At 41.4% G+C, this 27,971-nt stretch overlaps 1 protein-coding gene and 1 pseudogene across 8 annotated transcripts in view; both read right to left on the bottom strand.

The window, feature by feature from the left end:
* Positions 1-12,250, bottom strand: part of WWP1 (WW domain containing E3 ubiquitin protein ligase 1) — a 147,714-nt gene extending 135,464 nt beyond the window's left edge. For 7 of the 8 annotated variants that reach the window (XR_011259081.1, XR_011259080.1, XR_011259079.1 and 4 more), the window contains exon 1: positions 11,982-12,250. The gene's annotated coding sequence lies outside the window, so the exon portion shown is untranslated. The remainder of the gene's footprint in view (positions 1-11,981) is intronic. The other variant, XM_069600676.1, reaches the window with a different exon arrangement.
* A 13,749-nt stretch (positions 12,251-25,999) lies between these two features.
* Positions 26,000-27,158, bottom strand: LOC138445880 (malate dehydrogenase, cytoplasmic-like; annotated as a pseudogene).
* Positions 27,159-27,971: the final 813 nt, after the last annotated feature.

The raw sequence follows: 27,971 nt of genomic DNA on the forward strand, positions 1-27,971 counted from the left end.
CAACCTGATGTTCTGTTCTTTTACTATTTTATCACTTAAGCAACTTTATAATAGGGTGGTTTTGTGGGGCTTTTAAGCTAGGTCACTAAAAATGCTTTCCCTGAAAGCTCAAAAAGTATTTTAAAACAAGGAATGTGTAAAAAGCATAAACACATTAACAATGAAGAAGGTAGATTGCTGGGACTGTGTTTAATAAATTATTTCCATGTATTCTGGGAAAAAACATCCAGGGCAACATAACATTCTCACTCTGCAAAGATCAAATTTCATGTAATTACATCATGTAACATCTCAGATTTCAAAATGACAAACATTTCCATCAATAATCTGTCATTTCTTTCAAACTGCAGCATTTTAATAATATGTGCCTATAAAACTTCCCTCCAAATTCAAAAATGTTAAAGGCTTGGTATTTTTCAAATACACAGTATTTGCTCTGAAGCAGCAAAAAGCACCAAGGCACCAATCAGGGCTGAGGCTGAGAGGTGATTCAGAGACCCGCCGAGGGACATACAGAAAGGTTCCTAATGTCAAGGCCACACCCAGGCCGGCTGCTGAGGCCAGCACTCCTCTGCCCTGCACTGGTCACTAGACAGCACAACCCAAAGTGACATTCACCCCACAACACGGCCTGCCTGTCTCTAAACACATGAAGGCTCCCGAGTTCCCAGCAGATAAGCAGCCGTGGAGGTCTGCTAACTCTCCAGTTCCAAAGAGCCAGTTCCTAGTGTGAGAAGAGCATGCTGGGTAATGTCAGCAGAATCCAGACTTCAATTCTCCTACTCGGTTGTATTCACCACCCTCTCTGAGGCTTGGTTTTCTTACCTGTAAAATGAAGATGGCTTTTTGTGAAGGGGAAAAGTGTTAACATTAACTCTAAGAAACTGGAATTGTTTCCAAAATGAAACAGAGAAGATGCCTAATAACTGGTAACTTCCTAAACATCTTCCCATCGCCACCACCACTCCAGTAATACTCTCAATTACTCTGAGAAACTCCATTATTTTTCTGCCATTTCCAATCTTCCACAACAGTACAGAGGAGAGCAGGTTGAGGAGCACGTCCATCACATGACCATGCTGCAAAGTGATACAAAGCAAACTGCCCACATCTGTAGTAAGGATCAGATCAAAACCACACTGAATCACTTGAGAGGTACACAGTACCGCTAAACTCTCTACGATTACATGATTTCAAGATGCTTTACGGCTACTCCAGTAACAGAACACAGTGCTAATTTACTTTTTACAAGGAATTTTAAACCAGGCTGCTAAGTATGAACTTTCAGATATCCCCATTCTTACAAACTTAACTTTGTAACTCATTTGGTGACAAAAACCAAACTGACCTGAACTCATCTGGCAGCAAAATTTGATCAGATGTGTGACTATCTACTCTCCTCATTTATCCGTAACTAAACATTCGCCAAGGAAAGTATAGAGTGCTGCCCTAAGACTTTACTGGGGTTTTATATAACAGAGAATATGGAGTAATAACACATTTCTAAAATTTAAAAGAAAATTATTTCTATAACACATTTGGCACCAAAAACAAGGTATAAATCCATCCTAGTGAATATTTACTCAGTACTAAGTGTCAGGTTTAAGTCATGCAATAAGTCTACAAATAGGTATCATTACTATTACCATTCTACATGTGAATACCCAGTTCACACACACTGAAACCAGGGCGTAACCTAAGGCCATCTTCACCAAGGTCACTGTGCCATGTGCTCAGTCTCAGTCATGACGGACTCTCTGTAACCACAGACTATGTAGCTCGCCAGGCTCCTCTGTCCATGGGGATTTTCCAGGCAAGAATACTGGAGTGGGTAGCCTATCCCTTCTCCAGGAGATATTCCCAACCCAGGTACTGAATCCGGATCTCCTGCATTGCAGGCCGACTCTTTACCAGCTCAGCTATCTGGGAAGCCAAACCAATAAATAAATGCCAGAACTCAAGTCTAGGTGTGTTTAACTTGAAGGCCTAAGCTCTTAAACAGTTTAGCTAATACTTCACAGGAAAATTAAGTCACAATGAAAGTTTTTAAAACAAATTATAATTACCAAAAATTTCTAATGTAGCACATTGAAATTCCTGAGTATGATGTACACTTTCCTTTCTGGGTAGTCACATCTAAACATCAACACATTTCACAGCTCAAAGGACAAAAAGAGATGAGTTTATTGTCGCTTTGCTTCCCAAAGAACTGGTCAGTCAGTGGAAACAGACAAAAACAACAGGCTCCTTAAACAAATGTCCACTGATCCGTCCCACTCAAATTTAGAAAGAATCATGGGTTTAGCGTGTTTTTTAACCACAAAATGTACTAAGACGATAAAAATAAGGTTGATACGTAGCTTAAGTTTTTCCGGGAACAGCCCCAATGTAAAGACCTGCTGTTCCAAGGAGGGAGAGGATCACAGGGCTGAGGAGGGTCAGTCACACAGATGCAAGTCGTCAGGACCACTGCTCTAAGCACAAGTCAGACAAAAGAAGCTTCAAGGCTTTGTTTTTTTTCTTTTGGATTGATAAATTTAAAATTTAAACTTTCTCTCATGACTTTCTTCTCAAATCAATATCCTTATTCGAGGCAATGGCTTTTCTCTACAAAAGACACATCACGGCCCCCATTCAAACTACCTTCTACCCAAAAGACCAAATTGCAAATTAAACACACTTCATTCAAAATCTCCATTTCTGAGTAACTTAGTTTATCTTAACTAAGGGAAAAGCAGTTAAGATTACTGGACAAATAATCATAGTATCTAACTTAACTGTTTCAGCTAAGGCATTTTTTAAAAAGGAAATACTTTCATTCATAAAAACATATTTTGTAGAAATATAGGGAATTTTTTTAAACAAGGAATCGTGCTGGGTGCCTCTTTTCAGGGTTACTTCTCTTGCCTGCTTCTCACTGTACTTACTATGTATTAGGCTTTGCCTGCTTCTCACTCTAATTATTATTATTAGGTTTCTACAGGTTGCTTGGACCAAGTCCTTGACAATTTTCTTGCTCATTCTCAGTCTTTCAGTTGTGTCCGACTGTCTGCAACCCTACAGACTATAGCCCACCAGGCTCCTCTCTCCATGGGATTTTCCAGGCAGAAATACTGGCGTGGGTTTCCATTTCCTCCTCCAGGGGATCTTTCCAGACCAGGGATTAAACCCTCACCTTCTGCATTGCAGGCGGATTCTTCACCCACTGAGCTACTTGGGAAGCCGGACAACTATCTGAAAGGTTCAGATGCTAAGTTCTCCTTGAATTTACATTATACATATGTATTTCTTGGGTTCCAAAATCACCATGCACAGTGACTGCAACCATGAGATTAAAAGATGTTTGCCCCTTGGAAGAAAAGCTATGACAAACCTAAACAGCATATTAAAAAACAGAGACATTACTTTGCTAACAAAGGTCCGTACAGTCAAAGCTATGGTTTTTCCAGTAGTCATGTACAGATCTGAGAGCTGGACAATAAAAAAGGCTGAGCACCTAAGAACTGATGCTTTCAAACTGTGGTGCTGGAGAAGACTCTTGAGGGTCCCTTGGACTGCAAGGAAATCAAACCAGTCAATCCTAAAGGAAATCAACCCTGAATATTCACTGGAAGGGCTGATGCTGAAGATGAAGCTCCAATACCATGACCACCTGATGCAAAGAGCCGACTCAATGGAAAAAAACAATATTTGCTGGCAAAGACAGAAGGCAGGAGGAGAAGGGGACGACAGAGGATGAGATGGTTGGATGGCATCACTGACTCGGTGGACATGAGTTTGGGCAGACTCCGGGAGATGGTGAAGGACAGGGAAGCCTGGTGTGCTGCAGTCCATGGGGCTGTGAAGAGTCAGACATGACCGAGCAACTCAACAACAATTTATTGAACCCTATAGGTTAAAAAATGGTCTCAAAGAAAATCAGAACCCCAAATTATCCATTCAGTTTATACTAACAGCTCTCAAACTAACTTGTACAAAATCACCTGAGGTATTTACTAAAAATGAAGATTTCTGAGCTCACTAGGACCATACCACAAGATGTTGAAGGTACAGAACCTACATTTAACCAATATGTTGGTAAACCAGACAACCATGATACAGGGACTGCACCTCAACAACTTATGACCCACCCTGTATTTCGTCCAATGACGGTGTGAAGTTTCTTGTTCCCAGACTGTACAGCCAAACCATCACCAGCTGATATACTGCAGCCATGCTGAGTCAGTATCTTTCTCAGATTTACTCTTAACCTTTTTGCAACTTATTTTTTAAGCTAAGAGGTGAGATTTGACATGCAGCTCTGCCTATTCCAAACTAAACTACATCTGTCCTTGAGAAATGAGTGGCTCACAGAAAATTTTCAACTTGTTAGTAATAATGAATTGAGGGCAGTAAAAATGGTTCAAGGGCTGCTAATGTCCAATGGACCACATTTTCTTTCTGCTTTATAAATAACATTTCAATGAATCCTTACAAAAACTCACAAGGTATTTTTTTTTCCTTTTACAGAAGAAGAAACTGAGGTAACACTCCTGTTAACCATCACTGACAGAGCTCAGGTGTGCCTGAATCTAAAGCTACAGCTCCTGACCCACGTGCAGGAATGCATGCCTTTAATTCTTAAACTGACTTTAAGAGCAGAAAGATCTAATTTATTTACTTCTAAGGTAAAGTAAGTATGCCCTAATTTATACAGAGCAAGCTCATTTGACTAATTCTCCTCCCCATACTAACTAAACACAAAGCGTGGTTCATCGTGGCAAGTTGGAGCTAAGGTACGACAGGAGTATTGGACTTCAAGTCAGGACGCAAGTCAGTTTGCTTCTACCCGTCCCGTGTGGTCCTAATTACGGGTATACTAAACAGCTATCAAAGAACTTGTTTTCCTAAGTTAAATAAAAAGCTATCACACCAGCAATTCTGTTAATGCTAGCACATTTTTAAACCACTCATGTAATTTAGGACAGGGAGGAGGGCCATAAAGAAACACCTTAAGGTAATTCAATCTACTCCTTTCTCTGTGCCCTAGCTGCTCCTATTTATATAAATAATGTTTCTCAATTACCAAGTTCTGCCCACAAGAGCCAACATCCTACTATACTCAGAAATTTGCAAAGAGATTTGTACCAGGAGGCAGAAATCTACTCAAAATTAAAAACTGCTTTAAATCTACACCTGAATTCTTCAAATGAAATATACTGATTCATTATTCTATGCAGAAGCTATAATAACAACACAACATACATTTATTTTCTTCATTCCATAGTTAGCCATAATATGACTTAGCATATAACTCGAATTAAAAAAAAAAAAAGATACTACTGAGACAGTGGCAGTGAGATACAGATAAGATGAGAACACTCTCACTGAAAGCAATCAATGAATCTACCTGTTCCCGGGAAGGGTAAGCACTGCCTTACTATTCTTTATATATTGCTAAGGAGACAGGACTTCCATTCCAGTCTTTATAAGGAAAAAACACTCTCTCCATTATAACACTCTCTCCAAGAAAGGGTGGCTTATCCTAAACTTTCCCCAACACTGCAAACAGAGAATACTATTTGTGAGACACCAGTTTGCTCAAGGCTAGTCAAGGACAGGAGCTCTGCTACCCCTGGTCTGGCATCGAATCACAAGGGCTAATGGACCTCTGCCTATTTAATGCACAGGATGCTGACTGGGATTTGTCTGATGTAAACAGTTAACCCGGGTAAATCACTGCTTCAGAGGGGCCTGAGCTCTGGATCTATAACTTTCTTACCCTGAAGTATACAGCCAGTCGATCCTGCCCATTATGGTGGCACACTGGGTCAAACCCCAGAGATCCCAAACTTTCTCTTCTTTTCTACCCCAGGACGACTAGCTATTCCCATCTGTGTAACAAGCCAAACACACTATCATTTGCACTTGAGACTCAGCTTTCCATCTGAGTGGCCCAGACTCCAAGAACTAAAAGTACCAGGCAGCTCAAGTCTCAGCCTCCAGAACAGTTTTCCAGAAGCCCGATTCCCGGGATTCACATACTTGTCTAGTCCCTTTCCCTTGAATCTGGGCTGGACCTGTGACCTGCTTCAACCAACAGAATGTGGCAGAAATGAGAGTAGGCTGGTTCCAAGCCTATGCCTTAAGAAGGTCTGGTGGCTTCTGCTTTTGTACTCCTGGAAGCCCTTAGCCACTATGTGAGGCCAGCAATCCTGGAAAGGCCACATGGAGAAAACCAGCCCTGAGACAAGACTGTGTGGTAAATGAGACAGAGGAAGAGAGAGAGAAGACCAGCACCTAACTGAATGCTAGCCGTTAAAGCCACTACCAGCGAAACCAGTGCAACTGCTCAAGTGGCCCAGCCCGGGAGAGCAAGCCGGCGAACCAAAAACAAAGAACAAAAAAGAAAAACCCCAAAAACCTCCCCCCAAAAACCTGGTTGTTTAGTCACTTAGTTTCACGTTTGTTACACAGTAAGAAGTAACCTCTGCCTCATTTGTTTAAAACCCAGAAAAAACGACAAAGGTAAATTATCACAATCCGAACTATTCACACAATCCCAGAAAACGAAGTCCATGCCCTTCCTGCGGTCAGGACCTCCCCTCAGCTCCCCTGAACCCAGAGCACAGGCTCCCAGGCCATCCTCGCAGCCCTGCCTGCCCAGCCCTGAGCCCCCGGCCAGCCAGGCAGCGGGGACACCGCAGAGTGCTGTGAGCAAACGACAGGCTCTAGGAGAATTAAGGCAGACGCAGGTCTTTCTTAGTTCAGTTCAGTCGCTCAGTTGTGTCCGACTCTGTGACCCCATGAACCGCAGCACGTCAGGCCTCCCTGTCCATCACCAACTCCTAGAGCTTACCCAAACCCATGTCCATCTAGTCAGCGATGCCATCCAACCATCTCACCCTGTTGTCCCCTTCTCCTCCCGCCCTCAATCTTTCCCAGCATCAGGGTCTTTTCAAATGAGTCCGCTCTTCGCATCAGGTGGCCAAAGTACTGGAGTTTCAGCTTCGACATCAGTCCTTCCAATGAACACCCAGGACTGATCTCCTTTAGAATGGACTGGCTGGATCTCCTTGCAGTCCAAGGGACTCTCAAGAGTCTTCTCCGACACCACAGTTCAAAACCATCAATTCTTCGGCGCTCAGCTTTTTTGATAGTTCAACTCTCACATCCACACGACTACTGCAAAAACCAAAGCCTTGACTAGACAGACCTTTGTTGGCAAATTAATGTCTCTCATTTTTAATATGCTGTCTAGGTTCGTCAGACCTAGACAGTAAATTCCTAACAAACCTTAGGAACTACCTGACAAATGGCTTTACAAAATATACACCCCAAAAGTCATTTAAACATATGAATGTGAAATGTATCCTAAGAGCTCTTAAGGTAAATTGCTTTTTAAATGATAAAACTTCTTACATACTGGCAAAAACTGTGAAGTATCATGATATACTTTTGAAAATTAGATCCTGATTTATATGCTCCCAAAATACAAATCTTCATAGACAAAGCTTCATTAAAAAAAGTTTATAAAAGAACAAACTTCTTTTATAAAAAGTTTTATAAAAACAGGTGAATTAAAACCAACAGATTTTCAAAAGGAAATTAATATCTACATTTCACCAATGTACTTTTTCAGACAAGAAATCACCTTTTGCTTTTTCCTTGATAGAAGGGTAACTACTTGTGATAAATACTTAAAATTTTCAAATTTACGTACCAATAGCAACTACAATGAAGGCACCATTTTAACACAAAGGAGGAAACAGACAAGCTCAGATCTACACAGTAAAAAAAGTTGTTTTTTAGTAAAAAAGTTTACCACAGGTTCCAAACAGGTAAATTCAAACTGCTCACATAAAATCTTCAGTTAAATTTCCATTTCAGATGAATAGTTGACGGGAAAAGAATACTGACTCAGGAACAAAAAGATGGGTTTTAGCTCTAGTCCTAATTTTAGCCACTTGCAAGCTTGCTAGCCATATACCCTGGAAACTTCACGTTTTTTTTTACTTCTTTGAGCTTCACTGTCTTCATCTAAAAGGCAATTATTCCTGCCACACCTACTGCTCAGTTGTCATGAGAATCAAATGATGACATATAACCCATGATGAAAAAGTGTAAAAGACTGTAATATATAAAATATGGTATTCTTCTTAGCACCAGCAAGGGGTAAAAAAACCACCTCTGTATGTGCTTTTTATCAGACATTCTTCCTCCACTGTGTATTACTAGCTACGTGTGTGCATGCATGCTAAGTCGCCGCAGTCGTGTCCCACTCCTTGCAACCCCACAGACTATAGCCCGCCAGACTTCTCTGTCCATGGGGTTCCCCAGGCAAGAATACTGGAGTGGGTTGCCACGCCCTTCTCCATGGATTACTAGCTAGTTATTTCAATGACCACCACTAAGGCTAATTTATTGGTTTATAGTGCTTGTTATTATTACATCATATTTTTATAGAAAGAGTAAAAAAGATCCCAGCCTTTCTAACAATTATGGAATCAGTTTCCAGAGCTATACTGTGTAATAACTTACTCTGGTTCCCTACCAGGAGGACAATCCTATAGAGGCAGAAAAGTCAACCGTTTACTAATCAAATTACGCTTTAACCATAACAGGCAGCGTTAGCTACTTAATCCAAAGAAAAAAAAACACTGACTAGGTCTCCGCACTTCAGTATTCTGTAAAGTTTTAATTTTTACTTAATAAAATGTTCCTGAATGAAAAACTATTCTCAAGTAGAAATACCTGAATACAGAAGATAAAAGTTCTTAAAAGTTTTCTATTCCACTTACTTCCCCTCCAGCCCCACCTCTCCAACCCAAACTGAGATACAAAGGAAATAAACGAGAGCAAGACTGTTTTGGTATTCCTATCTGATCTCCATATACCCAACTCACCTATCAGTCTCACTAGCTCCCCTGTACCTAGAAAACAGGAAAGGTACAGACAGTCTAATAAAAATCTAAAACCCAAGAATCACAAAATGTTAAGAACTGGAAGGAACCTCCCAGGATCCCTATTGGTGAGGTCACTTAAAGATAGTGATTGCATTCAATTGATGATAAATTGGTTGTACACATTTCCAGACAAGAAAACCATCACAGTCCATCAACTCCTGATTCTACTTTACCCATTTGCTAACTGAAACACTTGGGACAAATCACGTAACTTCTTGGATTACTTGGTTCTGTAATCGAATAGTAAGTTAGTCAAAATTCTCGGTAAGCGAAAAACCACAAGTCTAAGGAGATACTATCACTAGATGTGCGTATGTCTCTACAGCAGAGGTTCTTACTGGTAATAGGAAACATCTGAAGGTCTATTGTTTTAAAAGGTCCCCAGTAACTCTAAGCACTGCTCCCAACCCACGGGCCCGTAGGTTCCATGAAAGAGATTTAGGTGGTCCAGACTCCTCGAAAATTATCCACAAAGCACAGGTACATATGAAAATTTTCCAGGCCAGCAGATTTCTTTAGTTTCAGCAAGGGTTACTAATCCCTGAAAGGTTGAGAACTACCTGAGAACTACCCCTGTAAAGTAGGCTGAAGATAAAGCTTCTGTGGATGTTGCTCAAAAGGTACCACTATTCTCTCAACCAGCCTGGATCAGAACCTCAGTTACTTTATTTTCTTTTCTCTCTCATTATCAAATTCTGTCTATTCTACTTCCTTCCTCCATCCCTATTACTGCCAGTAGAGTTGAGACCCTGACACCTTTGACCACAGCAATGACGTCTGTTGTACCTCCAAGTTCTACTTCAATTCACACAAGCTGCTGCCAGATTAATCCTCTGAAAACAAAGCTTTAATCATTTCCTTCCCAACTCAAAAATCATCTGTAAAACCCCGTCGCCTACTAAATCCAAGGTTACACGCCCAGCTTTAAAAGCAGCCCATAAGCTGGTTAAATTTTTTACTTGAAGCTTTACCACCCATTATGCATCTATGTGTATTAAGTTGCTTCAGTCGTGTCTGACTTTCTGCAACCCTACAGATTATAGCCAGCAAGGCTCCTGCTTCCATGGGATTCTCCAGACTAGAATACTAGAGTGGGTTGCCATGCCCTCCTCCAGGAGATCCTCCTGACCCAGGGATTGAACCCACATCTCTTTTATTTCCTGCACTGACAGGTGGGTTCTTTTCCACTAGTGCCACTTGGGAGGTCCCTTATATTGGTACTGGTACGTTTTATTTCATCCAAACATACTTGCCTCTTCCCCAAATGTATGAACTCTGAGCTCTCTTAATCCCTTCTCTCTGCCTGGATTACCTTTCCCAGCCTATCAAAAGTCTATAGTCATTCTTTAAACTGAAGATTTAAAAAACCCGAAGCTCTATGAAATAACCCCTCTAGTTCTACCTTGCCAAATAAGATGTGAGCTCTAACCCCTCTGAATCTGAATTCAATACGATTCAGACTCTTTTAATACTATGTATTAAAAAACAAATTAGGCATTTGTGTACAGAACTTCCTACCTGCCTAACTAGTCCTTGAAGGCAGAAACTGTTAACACCCTCATCTTTATATTCCCCCAAATACACTGCAGTCATGCTGTAGATGCTTAATAATCGTGTAAGAAGTAGAAGAAACTTCAGCCTTCACAGGATAAGCAGATTATTATCTCTTGAAGGCAGAGACCTACATGCAACATTTTAGTTTCCAAAAACATAACCTTTTGCTACTGCCTTTCAAAGTCCCTATGCTGTAGGTCATATAAATAGTTTTGCATTATAAGGGAAGACCCATTTGAAAATGTTAATAAGCTACCTGAGAAAGAATGGTTTTCCCACATACTTTACACTTCTCAATTTGAAGAGCTCCCAACTCTAAATTTTCAATTTAAAAAATATTAACTATTTATGAAAAGTGATAAATTCAGCCACAGATAATTATCTACTTTATGACTAAAAACAAGTCACATAAATAAAAGAATGCCCTTCTTCTTTAAAAGGTCCATTTCGCTTGCATAATACATACAGACTTAATGAGACAGGTAGAGTGGATTTATACATAAGCATGAACCCTTGCAGAAATGTACATACAACTGTACACCAGGTATTTCAGGCAAAAAACAAAAATCCAAAGAGAAGGAAGATAACTTTGGACTGTATGTATCCTTTACACTACTATTACCAGTAACATTTTAATGCAGAAACTCACATCTTTTGCACACTAGCTACACACAGAGATAAAAACTAATCAAACTGGAAAAGAAAGCCACATGAAAGCCCCTGGAAAAAATTTTTATCCTGGAAGAGCAAAAATGCAAACGTAACATATACTTTTCTTCTTTGGTGATGAAGGTTTCATAGAATCACGGTGAAGGAAAGGAAGCTCAACTCCGAAACCTACGGAGCAAAGAAAAGGCTGGTTGTGCACAAGACGGATGGTTTAAAGGCTGCAAAAAGCAATGGGCAGATGACAAAAAATTTTTAAATGTCTAAAGAGACGAAAAGGAGAATGGTCCGAGTCACAATAAGATAAGGACGAGTAAAAACTGCAAGGTCACTGGGACCCAGCAGGTCACAAAGGTGGAGGTGGGGGTTGTGTTGGCGGGGGAGGCGGGGGGAAGCCGCAGAGTCGGGGAAGAACCGGTGGCGATAACATGTCAGGGAAAAAAAAAAAAAAAAGGCGTTGTGAGGCGGGGACCCTGGTCTCGGGACGGCGGAACTGAGGTGGAAGCCAGGGTGGCGAGCCCCCGGACGAGGGCTCTGAGGGGAGGCGAGAAGGCAGGGAGCGGGCGGAGGAAGCCCGAGGACCGCGGCTGCCGAGTCACGGAAGCTCCGGGCGCCCGTCTCGTCAGCTCGGGCCCGGACCCGCGACCCCACCTCAGAGCACAGCCGGCCGCGCGCTGCGGCCGGGCCCCGACGGCCCTCGGGGGGTTCCCGCCCCGGGGCGGGCCGCGCTGGCCCCGGGCGCCGCCTGAGGGGGTCCCCGCCTGGGGGGGGTCCCGGCCCGCGCCCCCGCGCCCCCGCGCGCCGCGGCGTCCTCACCCGGCGCGAAGCCGTCGGCTCCCGGCGGCCCCGGCGGCGGCGCCTCCTCCACAGGCGGGCGCCCTCAGCCTTCGGCGCCCAAGACCGCCATCTCTCAGCAGGCGCGGCGGCGGCGGCGGCGGCGGCGGCGGCAGCGACCCAGGCGGCGGCCCCGGCAGCCCAGGCCGCCCGCAGCCACTAGGAACCCGCTCGCCGCGCTCGCCGACACCCGCCCCTGCCCCCACCCCGCCCCGGCCTCGCACCGCCCCCAACCGGCCCCACGCCTCCCCGCCCGGGAGCGCGCCGCGTGCCCGCGCAGCCGGCGCCGCTCCCCGAGCGCGCGCGCCCCCCCCCCACCTACGCCCCGCGCCGGCCGGGGCCCCGCGCTTCAAGTCCGGACCCGGAATCCGGCTCCCCGCGAGCATGCGCAGCGAGGGAGCGCCCCCCCCACCCCGCCCCCACCGCGGCCGCCTGTGGAGAACTCCGCCCCTCCGGGTCTTCGCGGCGGGCGAGGAAGGGGGAAGGCCACCCAATGGGAGGTGGGGGCGGGGCCTGAGCCTGTGCAAGGGGCGGGGCCGCCGCCGAGATTTGAGAAGAGGCTTCTGGAAGCCGGAGCTGGGTGTTGCGGGCTGGACTTTGTGGTTCGCGGCCGAACGGGTGCCGGGCTTCCAGCAAGGCTCAGGCGGCCATGGAGTTTTTCCCTTGATCGCTTTACGCAAAAGGAGGCTGTTAATACTCCGTGACCTCGCTGAGTGTTTGGCCCAGAACCATTGCAAGAGTAAATAATTGCGTTTAGCACATGGTCATACCAGAAGACTTCTAGTCCGCTTTTGCTACGAACCTAAACATTCACTCCCCTAACCCCACAAGCTCCAACGCTTTGGCCACCTGATGAGAAGAACCGACTCATTGGAAAAAACCCTGATGTTGGGAAAGATTGAAGCGGGAGGAGAAGGGGACAACAGAGGATGAGATGGTTGGATGGCATCACCGACTGGATGCACATGAGTTTGAGCAAGCTCTGGAAATTGGTGATGGACAGGGAGGGCTGGCGTCCTGTAGTCCATGGAGTCGCAAAGACTCGGACGGGACTGAGCGACTGAACTGAAATGAACCCCACAAGAGTACAGTGATAAATACTAAACAAGAGCTTGTGTATGTGCAATTAATCCAAACAGCAGTTCCATAAGAAGGGTCTATTATCCTCGTTAATGAGTCAGCTAGTCTTGGCTCTGTGCCTTGCTTTTAGAACCCAGGCTCCCCTGCAGATAAGAAAGTGATGACCACGTTACTCCCCAGATGAACTGATCCTTTACGTCAGAGAGATAATAAAGGTCATCCAGCATGGATTTCTACAACTTGTGCCAGTTGCCTCACCCAAGCTCCATACATTACCTACGTCCACCCCCAAGCTTACTGTTTTCCCTCTGTCTCAGGCTGGGTGTCTCTGCTCCCGTCCAAGTGAACCTCTCCACTGCGTGCTCCCCTGTGAAGCCCTCCTTGGCATATCATATCTTTAACATGATCCCTTTTGGTACTACTCTCCAGGATAATTAGGTAAGACTTTTGTGTCTGAAAGCTTCCCTTGACTTTAAAACTTCTTTCTGGTTCTCTGTTTTCTTCCATCATAACTAAGCCTTTGAAAGAATTGTGTATCAAGAACATTGCATTTCATGAATATTTGTAGGATTCAGCAAAAAATCTTTTAAATAAACGCACATTGTCTTCATCTCCACTCCATCAGTTCCTACCCTCTGACTTCCTACTTGGATCTCATGCAAGCTGTATCCACAATGATTATTCTAACACATACTTTAGAGCGCATGACTCCACTGCTTAAAATCTTTCATTGGCTCATCAGCGCTTTTGAGACAAAAATTAACACGGTTCTTCAAGGCTTCTTTCATGCTGATGGGCTTTTCCCTCCTGTTAGGACAAAGTCTTCAAAGTTCCTGACTGTACTCACTCATCTCTACTTTGAAGAGTACTGTTTCCTCTGACCTTTCCCTCACCTTTTTGCTTGTCCAGCTCCTTTAAAAATAAACTCAAGAACATGCTGGCAAGTGCACTCTGAGACATAAACCCACACGTTGCTGGCCAAGGCCTGTGCTCCATCTGCTGAACACAGAGGCCTCCTTCCACTTCTTGCTCTCCTTACAGCTCTCCAGAGTCCTCAGTTTTCATCTCTGTTGAGCTCCATTCAGAAGTTCCTAGTACTCACCAAGGCCCCTAAGTTGATAGCCAACATTGGACCAGCCTTTCATTATTAAATGTTTCTTTGGTGTTCAAATGAACACTATTACAAGTACCTTTTCACAAATCACTGCCCATGTCCTAACTTACAATCATAATTTATATGCTTAAAAGTAATTGAAGATGTGAACAATTTTAGCCCTCTCGAAACATATTGGCAAGTTACCTTTCAGGAAGGATGTCAGCATAGGTGTCACATTGCCTGGAATCAAAAACACACCTCTGCCACCCAGCATCACATTCCAATTTTCATGGATTCTAGGTGCTTTTACTTGGGCCTCTTCCTCCATAAAATAATATTTAAAATTATATTTATAACTGAATTGAAACAAAGATAGCATACTGGTAATATGCAGTAAAACATTTCTTCGGCCTGAGCATTCATTTTTTCTTTCTGATTTTAAAAGACAGTAAAACATTATAGTGAAAGTCGCTTAGTCATGTCTGACTCTTTGCAACCCCATGAGCTATAAAATCCATGGAGTTCCCTAGGCCAGAATACTAGTGTGGATGACCTTTCCCTTCTCCAGGGAATCTTCCCAACCCAAGGATAACCCAGGTCTCCCACATTGCAGGCACATTCTTTACCAGGTGAGCCACCAGGGAAGCCCAAGATTACTGGAGTGGGTAGCCTATCCCTTTTCCAGTGGATTTTCCCCACCCAGGAATCCAACGGGGGTCTCCTGCATTGCAGGCAGATTCCTTACCACCTGAGCTATGAGGGAAGCCCTGTGGCCCTCTGAAAGTATGGTTAGCCTGAGGCACTGTACCTATCTTGTCAATTGAATAAGTCGACACTCCTGCCTCCTATGAGCTATGAGGTTTGGCCAAAATCTTCAGTCTGTGCCTCAACCAGAAAGTTGGTTTAATACCACCACATGATGTTGTAGTAAAAAGAAAATTAGTTGCTACAAATAAAATAACTAGAACTATGTGTCATATAATAAGTTACTGATATTCTAATTTTCATTCTCAGTTTTCCCACAGCACCATATGAGAGTATGTGATTATCCTTCTTCACTGTGCCAAAGTCATCTTGGTATAAGTCTTGGCTGGGTATATTCTCATCACAGGGCAAAAATGGTATCTTACTATTGGTCCAGTGTCCATTTTCTTGCTAGAGTATTCACAAAAATCAATTTATATAATGTAGATATTGATGTACATATAATGTAGATATTGTAATGTACAATTACAATATATAATGTAGATGTGATGTACAATTATAGAATGTAGATATTGATAATATAAATGTAGATACATTTATATAGTGTGGATACTGGCTTAAAACTCAACATTCAAAAAACTAAGATCATAGCATCTGGTCCCATAATTTCATGGCAAACAGGTGGGGAAACAATGGAAACAGTGACAAACTTTATTTTGGGGGGGGCTCCAATATCACTGAAGATGGTGACTGCAGCCATAAAATTAAAAGACGTTTGCTCCTTAGAAGAAAAGATATGACCAACCTAGACAGCATATTAGAAAGCAGAGATATTACTTTGCCAACAAAGGTCCATCTAGTCAAAGCTATGATTTTCCCAGTAGTCATGTATGGATGTGAGATTTGGACCATAAAAAAGCTGAGGGCTGAAAAATTGATGCTTTTGAGCTGTTGTGTTGGAGAAGATTCTCGAGAGTCCTTTGGACTGCAAGGAGATCCAACTGGTCCATCCTAAAGGAGATCAGTCCTGAGTGTTCATTGGAAGGACTGATGTTGAAGCTGAAACTCCAATACTTTGGACACCTGATGCAAAGAGCTGACTTATTTGAAAAGACCCTGATGCTGGGAAAGATTGAAGGTGGGAGGAGAAGGGGATGACAGAGGATAAGATGGTTGGATGGCATCACCAACTCGTTAGACATGAGTTTGAGAAAGCTCTGGAAGAAGGTGATGGACAGGGAGACCTGATGTGCTATAGTCTATGGGGTCTCAAAAAGTCCAACACGACTGAGCATTTGAACTGAACTGAACTGAGATATTGATGTGAGATAAAATCATTACTTTCTCATTTTTGTTTTCTTCTATTATTTTTTGCTTCACAACTCCATTACCACCCTAGGATCATGTCATTTATCTGCCTTTGAGTTTTTCTACGTGATCATTTTGTTTTATCCATTAAATAATTCAATCCTTTCAGATTTAATTTACTGTCATCTACCTTTTCTTTTTCTAAACAGCTCATAGTTTCCCTCAGCTCTTTTGGTAAAGAATCTCTCTCCATCTCTGAAGATTTGAAAATACGCCCATGAATTTATCCAGTACTCCTGCCTTCAAAAAGTAGAGACTAAGTCCCTTTCAAATGAATGTGGGTTGTATTTAGTGACATTTCTAATGGATACAATACGATAAAAGTGACAGTATGTACTTTCCAAGAGCAGGTCTTAAAAAGGTGTCGTGGCGCCTCGCTACTCTCTCTAAGATCACTTGCTCTGAGGAAGGCAGTTTACATGTTGTGAAGACATATCAATAGCTTTATCAGATGCACACGTGGCAAGGAAATGAATATCTGGCCAGCAACCAGCAAGGATGTGAGACCTCCTGCCAGTGTCCATGTATATGGAACCCTCTTGTAAGTGGGTCCACCAGCCCCAGTCAGGCATCAGATGATGTAGACACCTTGAATGCAAATTAGAGACTTTAACCAGAAACCCTCAACTCAAATACCTGACCCATACAGTCACTGTGAAGTAATAAATTGTTCACTGTTTTAAGCCACTAACTAGGGGGGATAATTTTTTCCACAGCAATATAACAAACCGACTAACCTGGTGATTCTCAATTGGGGACTATCTTGTATCTCAGGGGACATTTGTAAATGTTGTGAGCCATTTTTAACTGTATTAATAACAGCTAGGGAACTGGGGGCGGTTTCCATTGGCCTCTTGTGGGTAGAGGCCACAGAATGCTAAACATCCTTCAGTGCACGGGCCAACACATAGACACACACACACACACACACACACACCCCACAGAAGCAAAGAATGAGCAGATCCCAAATGGCAGTATGCTAAGATGAGAAAACCTCCACTAGCCTGTTCGTTTTCACTTATTCTTTCTCTTTTACATGGGCTTGTTTAACATCCTTTGCTCATCTAAGCACTGCTTTACCTTGCTTTACCCCTGGTCCTAGGCAACCACCCATCTGCTGTTACTAGAGAATATTTTTTTCTTTTGCAAGGATTTGGTGTAAATGGAATCATGCAGTGTGTATTTTTGTGTCTGACTTCTTCAGGTCAGCATATTTTAAAGGTTCGTTCCTGTTTTGTGCAGCAGTAGTCACTTCTTTCCTCATTGCTGACTATTATTCTATTGTCTTGCTTTGCCAAACTTTTAGAAACTGGCCCTAGTGCCTCGCTATGTTTGTCTTATTGGTAAACGTTTAATTTGTTTCCAGTTTCTGGCTTTGTTGTTCAGTCACCAAGTCGTGTCCAACTCTGCGACCCCATGGACTGCAGTCCACCAGGCTTCCCTGTCCTTCCCTATCTCCCGCTGTTTGCTCCAATTCATGTCCATTGAGTCGGCGATGCCATCCAACCATGTTATCTTCTGCTGCCCCCTTCTCCTTTCGCCTTTGATCTTTCCCAGCATCAGAGTCTTTTCCAATAGATCGACTTTTCACATCAGGTGGCCAAAGTACTGAAGCTTCAGCCTCAGCATCAGTTCATCCAAGGAATATTCCGGGTTGATTTCTTTTGGAATTGACTGGTTGGATCTCCTTGCAGTCCAAGGGAATCTCAGAAGTCTTCTCCAGCACCACAGTTCAAAAGCATCACTTCTTTGGCGCTCAGCATTCTTTATGGTCCAACTCTCACGCGTGTACATGACTACTGAAAGAAACCTTAGCTTTGAAAATATGGACCTTGGTTGGCAAAGTGATAGCTCTGCTTTTTAATACGCTGTCTAGGTTTGTCATAGCTTTCCTCCCAAGAAGCAACCGTCTTTTAATTTCATGGCTGCAGTCACTGTCTGCAGTGATTTTGGAGCCCAAGAAAATAAAATCTGTCACTGCTTCCACTTTTTCCCCTTAACGTGATGGGACCGGATGACATGATCTTAGTTTTTTCAAAGTTTTTCAAACTTACAAAGTTTTTTAAAGCCAGCTTTTTCACTCTCCTCTTTCACCCTCATCAAAGAGGCTCTTTAGTTCCTCTTCACTTTCTGCCATTAGAATAGTATCATCAGCATATCTGAGGTTGTTGATATTTCTCCCTGCAGTCTTGATTCCTACTTGTGGTTCATCCAGCCTCGCATTGCACATGATGTACTCTGCATATAAGTTAAATAAGCAGGATGACAATATACAGCCTTGTTGTACTCCTTTCCCAATTTTGAACCCATCTGTTGTTTCATGTCCGGTTCTAACTGTTGGTTCTTGACTTTTTATTTTTGGCTATAATGACTAAAGATTCTATGAACATTGGGTTAAAGTTGTTTGTGATGACATTGGTTTTTATTTTCCCTGGCTAAATAATGCCTTAGAGTGGAATTGCTAGGTCACATGGTAAGTATATATTTAATTATAAGAAATTGCCAAACTCTTCTCCAAAGTGGTTGTACCATTTTTCATTCCCACCAGCAATGTATGGGAACAGCTCCAGCTGTTCTATTTCCTTTCCAGCACCTGGAAATACCATTCCTCTCTGATTTTAGCCATTGTAACGACGTGTAAGAGCAAGCCACTGTGTTTTAATTTTGATTTTCTTGATAACCAATGATGTTGAGTATCTTCTCATGTGATTATGGCCCATTTGTTTATTTCCTTTTGTTAAGCATGTGTTCCAGTCTTTTGTCCTTTTCAAATGGTTTTTGTCCATTCTCTGTATGTTCCATACACCAGTCCTTTGTCAGATCCATGTGTTGGGAGACTGTGGCTTGCTGTGGTAGGCAGGCCTCCAAGATGGACCCTGGTGATCTTGGCCACCTGGTACCCACGCTCCTGGACAGTCTCCTCATCTTTAGAGCAGACCCATGTCAGATTTTCCAAGAGGAATTGTGAAGGCAGTGGTACGTGACTCCTGGTACCAGGTCGTGAAAGTCGTTTGCCGCTTTTACCCTTTCCTCTTGGATTGCTTGTTCTAAAGAATGTCTTTGGGAAGAGAAGAACTAAGACCTGTTGATAAACAGCCAGCAGCAACTTGCCAGTCAGATGTGGCACGTTAGAAACAAATGCTCCAGCCTCTGTCCAGCCTTCAGATGACTGCATGTGACACTCCAAGCCACAACTGGACAGCCAAGAAATTCACGTATTCCTAATGCACAAAAACTGTAAGAGGTGATAATTGTTTATTGTTGTTTTCAGTCACTAAGCTTTGGAGAAATTTTTTACACAGAAGCAGTGAAACTGACTCCTCATTTTCTTAACAATGTCTTTCAAAGAACAGAGTTTTTATTTTGCTAAAGTTCAGTTTATTAACTCTTTGTTTTGTGACTCATGCTTTTTGAATGACATGTTTAAAAAAGTTTACCTATTTCTATAGAGAAAATAAAGTTTACCTACTGCAATAGAGAAAAGAATTTTTTATATGTTTTCTTCTTGAAATTTATAGTTTTAACTTTTCATTTGGAACTGTAATATATTTCAAATCAATTTTTGCATAAGGTATTCTCAAGGAAAGGATCAATATTATTTTTTTTTCTAAATGGATATGCTATTATTTCAACCCCATGGGTTGAAAAGACAGTCCTTTAACTTTGGGAAAACTCAGCATCATTTTGGACTCTTTAATCCATTCCATTTAACTGTAAGCCTATCTTTATCACACTGTGTTGACTGTAATAATTTTGGAAAGTATGGATACCAGGAAGTGTAAATTTTCCAAATTTGTTATTCTTTTCAAAATGGTTTTGACTCTCTCAGGTTCTTTGCATTTCTATATAAATTTTAAAATTAGCTATTTAATTTTTATTTTAAAAATATCTCTAGGAGTTTGGGATCATTAATATGTAGATCAATTTAGGAAGAATTGACACATTAAAAGTATCAAGGGGACGTCCCTGGTCGTTGAGTGGCTGGGAATCTGCCTGCAAGTACAGGGCACATGGGTTTGATCACTTGTCTGGGAGGGTCCCACATGCTGTGGAGCAACGAAGTCCACATATCACAACTAGTGAGCCTGTGATCTCGAGCCCCCGAGCCGTAACTACCGACACAGCAGTTCCCAAAGCCCATGTGCTCTGGGGCCTGTGCTTGCCAGCAAGAGAAGCTACCGCAAGGGGAAGTCCTCAGTCCAGAACCGGAGAGTAGGCCACCTTGCTGCAACTGGAGAAAGCCTACGAGCAGCAAGGAAGATTCGTGCATCCAGTAAATAAATTGGATGTAAATCAATCAAGAAAAATGTCTTTAAAGAAAGGTATTTAGTCTTTTAATGCACAAATACAGTATAGATCTCAGTTTATTTAGATCTTCTCTAATTTCTCAGCAATATTTTGTATTTTTGATAATACTGGTATAGCAGATACTGATCCTTAAGCATTTTATACCTTTAATGCTATTATAAATGGATTCTTAATTTCCTTTTCTAATGGTTCATTGATAGTCTATTTAAATAATTTGATGTTTTAATATTGGCCTGGTATGCTGAACCCTTGCTAATAAGTTTATTAGTTCTAATAGTGTTTTTTGGATTTCTTGGGAGTTTTTTTTTGTATACTATCATATATCTGCAAATAAAGAGAGTTTTACTCTTTTCTTTACATTCTGCATGCTTTTATTTACTTTTCTCATTTTATTGTACTGGCTAGAACACACAGTGCAATGCTGCTGCTGCTGCTGCTGCTGCTAAGTCGCTTCAGTTGTGTCCGACTCTGTGCGACCCCATAGACGGCAGCCCATCAGGCTCCCCCGTCCCTGGGATTCTCCAGGCAAGAACACTGGAGTGGGTTGCCATTTCCTTCTCTAATGCATGAAAGTGAAAAGTGAAAGTGAAGTTGCTCAGTCGTGTCCGACTCTTCGCCACTTCATGGACTGCAGCCCACCAGGCTCCTCCGTCCATGGGATTTTCCAGACAAGAGTGCTGGAGTGGGGTGCCATCCCCTTCTCCAAGTACAATGCTAAACAGAAGTAATAAGAAAGAGCATCCTTGTCTTGTTCCTAATTTTAGGGAAATCACTCAGTGTTTTACTATTAAATATGATATTGTCTCTAGATTTTTTGTGTATGTCCTTTGCCAGGTTGAGGAAGTTTCTTTCCTTTCCTAGTTTGCTGACAGTTTTTATCATGAATGATTGTTGACTTTTATCAGTTGCTTTCAAGGGGCTTCTATTGAGATGATCTTATCTTTTTCTTTTTTCTTTTTAGATTGTTGAGATGATGGATTAAATTGATTAATGTTAAACCAACTTACATTCCTGAGGTAAACCAAACTTGTTCTTGGTGTATTATACTTTTTATATATTGCTGGATTCTACTAGCTAAATTTTAAAAATATTGAAGAATCCAAGTTCATTGGGAATATTGGTCTGTAATTTTCTTGTAATGTCTTTTTTTCTGTTTATTTTCAGGGTAAGCTTGGCCCAATAAAATGAGCATGGTAGCTTCTTATCTATTTTCTGAGGAAGTTATGTGATATTTTTATTGTTTATTTCTTAAATGTTTGAAAGGTTTTCCAAAAAACTGTAGTTTATTTTTTTTTATTGAAGTATAATTGATTTACATGATATCTGTTAAGCTATCTAGGACATCAGTGAAGCTGTCTAGGACAAGAGTCTCCTTTTGGAGAAAATGTAAATTGTGAATTTAAGTTTGTAGATAAAAAATTTAATTTTCTATGTCTTTTTTTTGCCCGTTTTGGAAATTTGTGTCCATCAAGATCTTTTTCCATTTCTCTTATCATATTTATTGGCCTAAAGTTATTTATTATATTCCCCTATTGTTCTTTAACATCTATTCAGTATTTGATGTCTCATTTATTCCTAATATTAGTATTTTATGTTTTCTCTTTTTTTCACTCAGTAAGCTTAGTTAAAGGTATTTCATTTGATTGAGCTCTTCAAAAAAAGAAGCTTTGGTTTCATTAATTTTGTTTGTTCATCTTCTGTTTTATTTATTTCTGTTTTGTTTTATTTTCTTTACCTGTATCATTACCATATTTCTATTATTTAGGGCTTATTTTCTCTTCTTTTCCTTGCTCATTAATGTGAAAGTTTACATCATTCACTTGAGAACTTTTTTATTTTCTACAATAAGCATTTAGAACACAGGTTTCTTCTGAGCCCTCATTTCAATATACCCCCCCCCCCAAATTTAAATATATTTTATCCTAATTTTCATTTAATTATAAATATTTTCTGATATTCCTGTGATCTCTTCTTTGACCCATCAGTTATTAGGAAATCAGTTCAGTTCACTTCAATTCAGTTGATCAGTCGTGTCCGACTCTTGGTGACCACATGAATCACAGCACACCAGGCCTCCCTGTCCATCACCAACTCCTGGAGTTCACTCAGACTCACGTCCATCGAGTCAGTGATGCCATCCAGCCATCTCATCCTCTGTCGTCCCCTTCTCCTCCTGCCCCCAATCCCTCCCAGCATCAGGGTCTTTTCCAGTGAGTCAACTCTTCGCATGAGGTGGCCAAAGTATTGGAGTTTCAGCCTCAGCATCAGTCCTTCCAGTGACCACCCAGGACTGGTCTCCTTTAGGATGGACTGATTGGATCTCCAATAGGTTGTACATTTTCCAAATATTTGGGAATTTCCCATATATCTTTTGTTATATATCTTTTCCAGCATTCTTGGTGAAAATTTCATGTGCACCTGAAGAGTGTATGTTCTCTTGTTGGGGAGAGTGAAGATAATTCTATAAATGGCTCACTCAAGTGGATAATAGTATTGTTCAGACTGTCTGTAGTTTTTCTAAGTTTTGTCTACTTTGTTCTATCAGTTATTGAGATGAATAAAGAAATCACTATAAATCTATTCAATGGATGCCCTTTTCATTCTGTGAGTTCTGGATTCATGTACTGTGTGGGTCTTTTATTAGGTGTTTACGCATTAGGATAGTTATGTATACTTTACCATTACAGTTTCTCTCGTAATCTGTTAGTGTTACTTGTTCTGAAATTTACTTTTTCTGATATATTTTTTAAACTTTTTACTTCGTACTGGAGTGTAGCCCGTTAACAGTGTTGGGATGGTTTCAGGTGAACAATGAGGGGACTCAGCCTTGTATATGCATATATCCATTCTCCTTCAAACTCCCCTCCAATCTTGCCCTTAGCGTTGAGCAGAATTCCATGTGCTGTACAGTAGGGCCTTGTTGGTTATCCATTTAAAAACATAGCAGTATATGATATTTGTCTTTCTCTTTCTGACTCACTTCACTCTGTATAATAGGCTTTAGGTTCATCTACCTCATTAGAACTGACTCTAATACATTGCTTTTTATAGCTGAGCAATATTCCATTGTGTATAAGTACCACAACTTCCTTGTCCATTCATCTGTTGATGGACATCTGGGTTTCTTCCCTGTCCTCGCTGTTGTAAATAGTGCTGCAGCGAACCTTGGGGTACATGTGTCTGTTTCAACTCTGGTTTCCTCGGGCTGCATACCACTAGTGGGATTGCTGGGTCATATGGTAGCTTTTTAATGGTAGCTTTTTAATCTCCATACTGTTCTCCATAATGCTTGTATCAGATTGCATTCCCGCTGACAGTCTAAGAGGATTCCCTTTTCTCCACTTCCTCTCCAGCCTTTATTGTTTGTCGATTTTTTGATGATGGCCATTCTGACTGATGTGAGGTGATAACCTCCTTGTAGTTCTGATTTGCATTTCTTTAATCATGAGTGATGTTGTGCATCTTTTCACGTGTTTATTAGCTGCTTTGGAGAAATCTCTGTTTAGGTCTTCTGCCCATTTTAAGCATCATGAGCTATTTGTAAATTTTGGCGCCTAATCCCTTGTCAGTCACATCATTTGCAAATATTTTCTCGCAGTCTGTGTGTTGTCTTTTCATTTTGTTTATTGTTTCCTTTGCTGTGCATGAGTTTAAGTAGGTCCCATTAGTTTATTTTTGTTTTTATTTCCGTTGTTTGGGGAGACAAACTGAAAAAGGTACTGCTGTGATTTATGTCAGAGAGTTCTGTGCATGTTTTCCTTTAGGAGTTTTATAGTTTTCGGTCTCACAGTTAGATCTTTAATCCATTTTGAGCTTATTTTTGTGTATTTCGTTAAAGAATAATCTAGTTTCATTTCAAGGATGTCCACTCTCACCACTGTTATTCAGCATAGTTTTGGAAGTCCTAGCTATGGCAATAGAGGAGAAAAAGTAGTAAAGGGAATCGAATATGGAAAAGAAGTTAAACTGTCACTGTTTGCGGATGACATGATACTATGCATAGAAAACCTGGAAGATGCTATAAGAAAACTGCCAGAGCTCAGCGGTCAGTCTGGTAACACTCATCAATGAATTTGCAAGTTACAAAATTAATGCATAGAAATTTGTTGCATTTCTATACACTAACAACAAAAGATCAGAAAGAGAAATTCAAGAAACAGTTCAATTTACCATCACATCAAAAAGAATAAAATATTTAGGAATAAACCTACCTAAGGAGACAAAACACCTGTACTCCAAAAACTTAAGATGCTGATGAAATAAACTGAAGAAGACACAAACAGATGGAAAGATAGATATACCACGCTTGTGTATTGGAAGAATCAATATTGTCAATGTGACTTTACTACCTAAGGCAGTCTACAGATTCAGTGCAATCCCTATCAAATTACCAGTGGCATTTTTTGCAGAACTAGAGCGAAAAATCTTAAATTTGTTATGGAAACACAAAAGACCCTGAATAGCAAAAACATTCTTGAGAAAGAGAAACAGAATTGAAGGAACCAGGCTCCTATTGGAGTGGGTTGCCATGCCCTCCTCCAGGGGATCTTCCTGACCCAGGGACTGAACCCACATCTCTTAGGCCTCCTGCATTGGTAGGTGGGTTCTTTACCACTAGTGCCACCTGGGAATAACCTATTTTAAATAATTACTACTTAATTTTCCCCCCATAGGCTACTGAGACTCTGTTTTCATTGTTAATGTTTCAGTTTGTTTCTAGAGGTTTGTTTTTCTTTTCCCTGTCTGCACTTCAGTTTGGATAGTTCAATTGTTTTTTAATATAGCTCAAATTTCACTGATTTTTTCTTCATTTAGAGTATCTAATATATTTTTAAGAGCATTTAGTAAAATTCCTACTTCAGTTGCTATAGCTTTCAATCCTAGAAAATTATATTTGGCGTTTTTAAAAAATCTTCTCTTTCCTCTTCTTTATATTCATATTTTCCTGTAAATACTTGAATATGTTTAAGATAGCTCTTTTATCATTCTTATTTGCTAATGCCATCATTTATATCACTTCCCAGTTTATTTCTATTGTCAGATTATAAATCTGGTATGAGAAACAAGTTCATACTTCTCTGCATGTCTAGCAAATGTTAGTTGCATGCTGGGCATTTTAAGTGTGAGCCTGCTGAGTTCTAGGTTTTGCTTCCTTTTGTATTTTTCTTTAAAAGAGCGCTAAACTGTGAAAGTTTGCTCTGTTAGCTAAGTTACTTAATAATTGACTAGATTCCCTGTTTTTGAATACGTATTTTATTTAGGATACAGCACTAACAACATGATGATAAATTGTCACCCATTTATACCAAGAAACACACTTATCTTTAAAATGTGTTGTTTTCACAATTTAAGGTAGCCTTATCATTATTTGATACTAGAGTCGAAGACAACCTTTAGAGTCTTCCGCTTTGGGGCACTTAGTGACATCAAAATGATTATCTAGTCACGCAGAGGAAAGCAGTGCAAATGCAGTTCCTTTTCTTTCTGCCCATTCCCTTGCAGTAAGATCCATCTTCTCTCATCTGGGGAATCATTAATAGGGAGACTTTCAACCACCTTGCGGGTCTTGTTCTTGATTATAACAGGTAATAAGTAGAGCAGATCACCCAAAATACTGTAAAAGTTGCCTTAAGAGATAACACGTAAAGGACACAAATTCTCCTTCAGGGTTCCAAACCGGGTGTGTCTGAAGTGGTGTCTGAAGTGGTCACAGATGGGTTTTGCAGACAACACTGCACTGGATAGGTTTCAGGCCTTGATGACCCCAGTGCCATGCTACTGCATGGCCTTGAGGAATCCTCCCTTGAACTGACTGTCATCTTTCAGAGTTTCGTAAATATCATCTTCCTTTCTGTATGCTTTCACTTTGCCATGATTGACATCTGGATACTGAGGTGAGGAATGGTTTTCCCAGATGATGGCGTTCTTCACACCATTGCAAGTCACACTGGAGACTTCCCTGGTGGTCTGAGGTTAGGACCTGGCACTTCCACTGCTGGGGGCATGCGTTTGCTCCCTGGTTAGAGAACTAAGATCCCGAATGCCCTATGGCAGAGCCACAAAAATAAAGAAGTCACACCAAGTTTTACACCGAGTTTAACAGAGCATTTCAGCTCAGTTAAGATCCAAAAGCGTCAAGCAATCCAAGTTCTCCCTGGGGATGGGCTTGGAGCAATCAGGCCATTGGTATTGGCTGGGCTTCCTACCACAAGAACCATAACTGACTTCTTGGCATGTTTCTCAAGGCTGCACCCGGGCATTTGAAGATTTTCCTATTTGCTTTGAACGCATCTTTCCTCTCCATGCCACCCTTTTTTGATGTGGAGCCTACAAGCATGGCCACGACCAGGTCTTTGAGGCAATCTCTCTTTTTTTTTTTTTTTTAATCTGCGGCAGTGACCTCTTTCAGGAGGGTTGGGCACAGTCTTGCAGTTCCATTAGGACACCATCCAAGACACCCATCATGAGAGTAATATCCAACAGCAGAAAAATCATAGGCTGGTCTTTACCAAAGGCAGATCTATTTCTAACAATAATCCATTTCTAAGCGACTATGCAATTTGACCAGCTGCTCCAGTTATAAGCACTCTGATTTGTTTCAAAATTTGTAGTCAAGGGCCTTCTGCTTTCAAGAGTTTTGTGACAGAAACCCTTAGAAACACTGTTGGTAGGATTGGGGGCTCTCTGGACAGTTTCAACACCTGCCTTGACTAGATTCTGGGTTAAGCCTTGCTTTTAAGCTTTTTTTTTTTTGGTGGACTGATTTAGAATAGACTATCCTCTGCATATTCAAATGACTCCTGGAATCTGGCTGGCCAGAACTCAAACATCTCCAAGTTCTGTGTGAGCTTTGAGAATCATCCACATTACAGCCTCCTGGTCCATTTTTGTCTAGTTTTGAAACGTTTCACCACATACATGTGTCACTGAGTATTCAACAGCAGTCTCATGGTGACCCTATGCTGGGTTCTGAGTCTCCTCCTTCATGCTGCTTCCTTCTCTCAAAGTTCTTTGCTCTACAAAGTTGTCGCGTCAACTGGGGATTAATGTTGCCTTAGTATCCATTGAGTTTTCCTCTACTGTAGCTCTTGCAGCAACCAGATTCCAAAGCCTGAGTTACTCTGTCTGAAATAATGCTCTGGGGCCCCAGAAGCTCTATCTATGTTGGTGTTTGGTCCTCCAGATCTCAGAAGGTGAAGTGATTTTGGTACTCAAAGCCCCTCTGCCATGAAAACTCCAATATATTCACTTTTGGTGAAATACCATTTGCACACTCTTTAATCTTTTCATAATCTAGAAAGTGGATGTTAGATCAGTCTCACACAGGCATACATTTCCATGTATACAAGTACACACATACAAGCATGTATATACACATATGCACACACACATACTCATCAAAGACAGAGTTTATT

The sequence above is a fragment of the Ovis canadensis genome, chromosome 9 (assembly GCF_042477335.2).
Source record: "Ovis canadensis isolate MfBH-ARS-UI-01 breed Bighorn chromosome 9, ARS-UI_OviCan_v2, whole genome shotgun sequence".
Taxonomy (NCBI): domain Eukaryota; kingdom Metazoa; phylum Chordata; class Mammalia; order Artiodactyla; family Bovidae; genus Ovis; species Ovis canadensis.